The sequence below is a fragment of the Panthera leo genome, chromosome C1 (genome assembly GCF_018350215.1).
Source record: "Panthera leo isolate Ple1 chromosome C1, P.leo_Ple1_pat1.1, whole genome shotgun sequence".
Taxonomy (NCBI): Eukaryota; Metazoa; Chordata; class Mammalia; order Carnivora; family Felidae; genus Panthera; species Panthera leo.
The window spans coordinates 142,897,562-142,904,736 of record NC_056686.1 but is presented as its reverse complement, the minus strand read 5'-3'; positions in this window follow the sequence as shown (position 1 = coordinate 142,904,736).

Here is a 7,175-nt window from a genome sequence, read left to right as displayed (position 1 = left end):
AAACTAGCACAAACCCCTGCCCACACTATATCTCTAAAGCCTGGAGTTTTAAAGGTCAGCAGACTTGGCTGGGATAGAGCCAGGAGGGCACTGGGCTACTCTGGAGAGAAGGCAGGCAACAACACAGAGGCAGACAGCATAGACAGCAATCTGAAAAATGTCTGGAGCACACACAGAGAAGATGATTTGCTACCCTAGGAATGCTTCCCTGAGAAGCAGCCTTTAAGAAGATGACTCTCCTCTCTTGCAACCAAGGAGCTTTCTGGCATCATTTCCCTCCCCCATCACTCAGCATTGACACACAGGGAAGCAATTCAGCATGGACACTGGCTGCATAACTTGCTTACATCAAGACCAACCCCCTTGTGTCATGGTAGGACTGCCCTTCTCAGCCAAGCTTGCCTCAGTCCCAGCATGTTGGGCCCTTCCTCCAGAAGACCAAGCACAAACCTCTGCCCAGACATGTCTCCTGACCAAACAGTTCTGCAGGGCCTCAGTTCAGGTAGAGTTGGTATCAGGTCTATTTCACAAGCAGACCAGAGCACACCTAGTTAAAACTTCCCGCATTCAGGCCAGGGACCAAATACTGCTCACGGTAGGCAATGAGAGCCTCTGCAGATGACTGGCCAGAAGGACAGAGCAGCCAAAACACCATAGAAGAGCACATGCATCACACACCAGAAATAGTCCCTGAAGTGCCGGGTACTGGGCACTATATGACTTCTTCTTCATAAGTCCATTACTTTTGAGAGCCAGAGACATTAACTGGCTTTTCTAACACAGAGAAGAAGGCAGAGGCTTAAACAAAATGCCAAGATGGAGGAATTTATCCTAAATGAAAGAATAAGATAAGACCACAGCCAGAGATCTAAGTGAAACAGGCATAAATAACACAGCTGATGGAGAATTTAAAGCAACGATCATAAAGATACACAATAGGCTTGAGAAAAGAATAGAAGACATCAGGGAGACTTGTACCACGCAGATAAAAGAGTTAAAAAAATCAAAGATGAAGAATGCAATAAATGAGATTGGAAAGAGGCTTAATGCAATGAACAGAAGTCTAGAAGAAGCAGAGGAACGAATTTGTGACCTAGAAGATGAAATAATCCAAAGTAATGAAGCTGAACAAAAGGGAGAAAGAAGAATTATGTAACATGAGAATAGACTTAAAGAACATAATGACTCCATCAAATATAATAACATTCATATTACAGGAGTCCAAAAGAAGAAGAGAGAGAAAAGGGGACAGAAAATTTATTGTATTGTTTTCTCTTCTACTTCACATTTTGTTTTTTTGTTTTTTTTTTTTAATGTTTATTTTTGAGACAGAGACAGAGCATGAACGGGGGAGGGTCAGAGAGAGAGGGAGACACAGAATCGGAAACAGGCTCCAGGCTCTGAGCTGTCAGCAGAGAGCCCGACGCGGGGCTCAAACTCACGGACCGTGAGATCATGACCTGAGCCAAAGTCAGACGCTTAACCGACTGAGCCACCCAGGCGCCCCACATTTTGGTTTTTGAATCTTGTCTTTTTTTTTTCTTAGTTAACATAAAGCATTGCAAAATTTGTTTATCTTTTTGTAATAATTGGTCATTACTTTCAATGTCATATTATTATTTATTCTGGTCTCTATTTTGTTTATTTCTGATTTTTCTTTGTCATTTCCTTCCTCTACTAAATTTCAGCTAAGTTTCTTCTTTTTCTAGTTCCTTGTGATGTAATGTTGTTTATTTGAACTTTTTTCTTTTAAATGTTTATTGATTTTGAGAGACAAAAAATAGTCTAATATCTGCAATTTCATATGATTCAATCAATGTATAGGATGTAAACATTTTTTTTTAAGTTTCAAACATCCCAAACTTTTGCCCATCTTCTCCTTCTCATCTTAACAGGGAATAGATACATATCTTTTTTCCCAAGGCTAACCTCTAACTTTATCTGTTCATTTCCTTTCTCCTTCACCTTTACTTGACTTTGTCTTCTTAGCTAACATCTTATTAATTGTTCTTCTTTTCCCCTAGTCTAATTTCTCCTAACCAATTTAAAGCACTTCTTCAAGAGGTTCATCTTAAACCTTTTTTTCACCATAAACCTGTACAGCTCCTACAGATCTCCACATCATTACATCCCATTGTGACCTCTTCTGTCTATAATATTCCTAATGGAGGTATTCTTTATTACTCTCATGGTTAATATGGACTATTATTCTTTTACTTTTCCTGTGCATATTCTTTGTCACCTCCATTCTATCATAATTTCCATGATACCAACACAAGAGTCATTTATTGTTTAATCTCATCTTGGGACCTAAGTAACCATTCATAGAGTAGGTGCTCAAAAATCTTTAAAAATAAATGCATTTCCAAATGAATTAGAATTTTAAACTTTTCCTTGATATTCTATAAAAGTAAATTTTGATTTTTAGCAGTACTAGTATTTTACTTCTTGAGACACCTTAGAGTTCAACAAAAGTGAGCAATACTCCTATCATTGATTATCAAATGGAAAGGCAAAAATGTAGTGAAAACATGAGTTTCCAATAAAATTTATTTTAACTTCTTTCTTCAGAATGTTTCCTATCCTATTTATTTATTTTTAATGTTTATTTATTTTTGAGACAGAGAGATAGAGTAATCAGGGTAGGGGCAGAGAGAAAGGGAAACAGAGAATCTCAAGCAGGCTCCACACTGTCAGTACAAAGCCCAATGTGGGGCTCAAACTCACAGGTTTTGAGATCATGACCTGAGCCAAAACCAAGAGTCCGATGCTCAATTGACTGAGCCACCCAGGTACACCTGTTTGCTATTTTAAACACAAAAATACCTTCACAATGCAGGATACTATATTTAAACATTTTGAATCTGCTGAGACAGAGAAAGGAGGACTAATTGTTATGAATTGTTTAAGCCTACACAGAATTTTGTTTCAATTCATGACACAGGCTTAACTTAAATTGTGCATGCTCACAAAGTGGATAAAACATCCAAAATGTAGGCAAATGGACATCAGACTTGGGTTTACAGGAAGAATTCTAGTAACAAACATAACTTTGAAGATTATAGAACAGATTACTGCTGCATGAACATGGTGTAAATAAAATTACCACTTCAGTTTCTTTTACCAAAAGCTCTCTTAGCATAGTAAAGAACCAGGACTTAACAATCAATGTTAGCTTTAATTTTCAGCACCAGATCTCCGACACACAAAACTCCAGGATCCAGGAGAGCTATTGGTGAAGCTTCCCACCTTAAGTTAGCATAAAATCTGAATCTATATTATTAGCAAAATAAAAATATATGAAAATCAGTGCTCTCTGCTTGATGGAAATTCTGTGTCCAGTGGTCTTTTACTTTCAATATCTTGGTTTCATGCATTTCCAAGACATGGAGGCTATGAAATTAAGAAAGCATCAACCTAAAACAACAATGATCTAAAAACTCAAAATCTCCAATGCTGATTAATGGCAACAGACAGACTGGATGGAAGAAATATGAACTGGCTGTGTTTATAAAGCTTTCGACTTTAATGGAATAATCTAATGGTCAAGTTATCATTCATATTTTATCTTCACTCTCACTATTAATACCAAAGATAAACCCATCTAATTTAGACTTAGATCTTATGTGACCTAATAAACAAAGTTGGTGTAATCCAAGGAAATCTAGGGCACCAAGATGAGCTAAGAGTTTTTTTTTTTTTTTTCTGTAACACCATGACCAATTAGAATAATGACTGCTGAAGGAAGATGAGATAGTAAAGCAGAATGACTCAGAAGACAAAAAAGCCAAACTCATATTACTTAATGCCAGTAGAATGTAATGGGAGAAGTATTGATCATAAATGGCCGTCATACTTTTAAACATTTTAAATAATATAAATTTTTATACCATGGATTAGGGCACTATTTGTCATTCTTATTAAATTATCTTTACTGTCAGGTATACCTGTGCCACTTTTCACATATGTAGCATTAATGAAAACCTACATGTAAATGATGTAAGTGTAATCTGAATAGTTTTCCCATAGACTTAATATGGGATCTCAGATGTGGTTTTTAAAAATTTTTTTTAATGTTTATTTATTTTTGAGAGAGAGACAGAGCATGAGTGGGGGAGGGGCAGAGAGAGAGGGAGACACAGAATCCAAAGCAGGCTCCAGGCTCTGTGCTGTCAGCACAGAACCCGACACGGGGCTGGAACTCACCAACTGTGAGATCATGACCTGAGCTGAAGTCGGAAGCTTAACCAACTGAGCCACCCAGGCACCCCACAAATGTGTTTCTTTTTTGGTGTGCCAGAGAATGGAGAAGATGTCCAAAGTGAAAACTTCAATATATATTTATATGAGAATTATACCATTATCAATTTCCTGCATATATATATATATATATATATATATATATATATATATATATGTATATATATAAAATCACTTAGCACCAAATCCAAATGCGTTTTCCACACTTACTGAAACACTCAAGCCCAATAGCTTGATTGTCACATGTAGTTTTCAGTGATTCTATGGAGCCAAAATGTTTAAGTGATCACAGTGTTTCATATATTCTTGGTTTAAATTATGTGATTGCTATATTTTCAATTTCTATTTTAAATTGTTTGCTATTTTCATACATTAATTTCTTTGATTTTTTTTAGAATATTTATTATTCTCTAGAGCTACTCTTGAACTTTCACATGTTAATAATAATAGCTACAAATGATGACAGTTTTGTTTCTTCCTAATCCTTATAAATGTATTTTTCATGCTTATTTATTTAAAAGAGACTCCAGTATAACGTGGAGCAGAAAACTTAAAGACTCATTCTTGACTTTAAGATAATGCTTTAACATTTATTTATGAAGTATCTTGTTTCATGTAAGTAATATTTGGTGATGAAATTTTCAATATAGTAAATAGGGTCTCTTCTATTCCTGTTTGCAGAGTTTGCCATGAATAGGCTCTGTGTATATTGAACAATTTTCCTGCAAGTATTGAGACAATCATGTTTTGAAACTTTTAAATTTATTGTGATAAATTATATGATAGGTATTTTAATGTTGCTAAACCTGCATTCTTAAAAAAATCCTTTTGTCATAATTTATATATACATAGTTTTGTTATATTTGGTATTACTTTAATTAGGATTTTTGCATCTATGTTTATAAAAGATAATGGCCTGAAATTCTCTTTTATTAATTGTCCTTGTCAGGTTATATCAAGATTTTGCAAATGTTACATTTGCTTTACCAAAACGTAAAATTGTGGAGGAGCTTTCTTATTAATTTTTCTTTAAAATGGTGTGAATAAAATAGAGATTATCTAATGCCTGATTGGTGAAATTATCCTACAAATATATTAGGATTCATGTTACTTTTGCTTATTTGGGTGATTTTTGTTTTGTTTTGTTTGCTGTTACTGTTTTTTTTTTTTTATTGTTGTTGTTTTTCCCAATGGTTAAATTATTAACTGTTGATTTAATGTGTTTTATTTTAATAGCATCATTCTGATTTTCTATTTCTTCTTTAATCTATTCTATGAACTATGTTTTTCTAAGGAACTTATATTTTCAAAATCATTGGCAAAAATGCTACTTTGTAATTGTGGTCTAATTTTCATTATGGCTTCTTTCTTTTGCTTCATCTGCCAGAGATTTGTCTATTTCATTAGTTTCTCTAAAACATTAACTTTGGGTATTGCTTGCCCTCTTTATTGCTTCTTTATTTTCTACTTAAAAACTTTCTGTTCTTCTCCTTACTTTTTTCCTTCCTCTACTGTCTTTGGATGACTTCAGTTTTGTTTTTCTATCTGTATAAATTGGAAGCTATGATTTCGAGTCTTTTTTCTTTTCTAATATATGCATTTAAGGCTTTGCTTTCTAATCGTGGCTTCAGGTAAATGCCACGCATTTTAATTTATAGTGTTTGTGTTATCATTCAGGTCTAAATATTTTTTAATTTCCATCACCATTTCTATTTGAAATGCCCCATGAATTACTTAAATCCAGGAGTTATTTTTTAATTTATTTTATTCCCAAATATATGTTGATTCTTTTTTCCCATGTTTTCCTAATTTTTAATTTTATTGCATTGTAGGCACATGTATGATCAGTATGCTTTATTTAATACCTAAATATGTTGTCATTGGTTAATAGTTCCTTATACGTTTGAAAAAATATACTTTAATTCTTGGGTGCAGGTTTCTATATATGTTATCCTGTAACTTCTTTTTATAGATTTTATATATGCTTAAAGTATACATATAATGAATATATATACATAGTCATTTATATATATATATAATACATATATATATATATATACACTTAATTTGTATATGTTAGATCTGAAAATTGCATAAAGAAGTATGTTAGAATATACCATGATAATTATAGATTTGATTTTAATTTTTTGTAAATCAGTTCATTTTTGCTCCATATATTTGGGGGCAACACTGTTGAATACATATTGGTGAACTGCTCCATTAATTAATTTGGTATAACCTTCTTTTTCCTAAAGAATGCTTTTGGCTTTAAAGTCTATTTTGTTTGATATTACTATAGTGACATCAACTTTCTTTGTTTAGTATTTACCTCAAATATAATTTTCCATTCTTTTACACTCACATTTTTGTGTCTTTTATGCTTTAAGTAGGTCTCTTATAAATAAAACACAAGCAGATGGATTATTTCTTAATCTTCTCTAAGAATTCTTACCATTTAACTTGCAAATTTAGTCAATTTACTTAGAATTTATTTCTATGATTCTTTTAACTTTTTAAGGTTTTAAAAAAACTTTTAAAACTTATTTTAACTTTTATTTTGAGATCATCAGATATAATATATACCTTTCATTCGATTCCCCCAATGTTAATATCAGCATAGCTACAGTATAATATGTTAATCAGGAAATTGATAGTGATACAAGCCATTGACATTATTCAGTTTTCACCAGTTTTACATGTGCTTGTGTGTGTGTGTGTGTTTGTACGTATTTAGGTGTATGAAGTGTTATCCCATGTGTGGGTGGTGTAACTACCACCACAGTCAAATAGAGAACAGTTTCATCCCCAAAATTCTCATTGTTACCCACACCTATCTCCTTCTTGCTCCCTTGCCTCCCAATTCTTGGAAACCATTAATCCCTTCTCCATTTCTACCATTTTGTCATTTCAAGAAC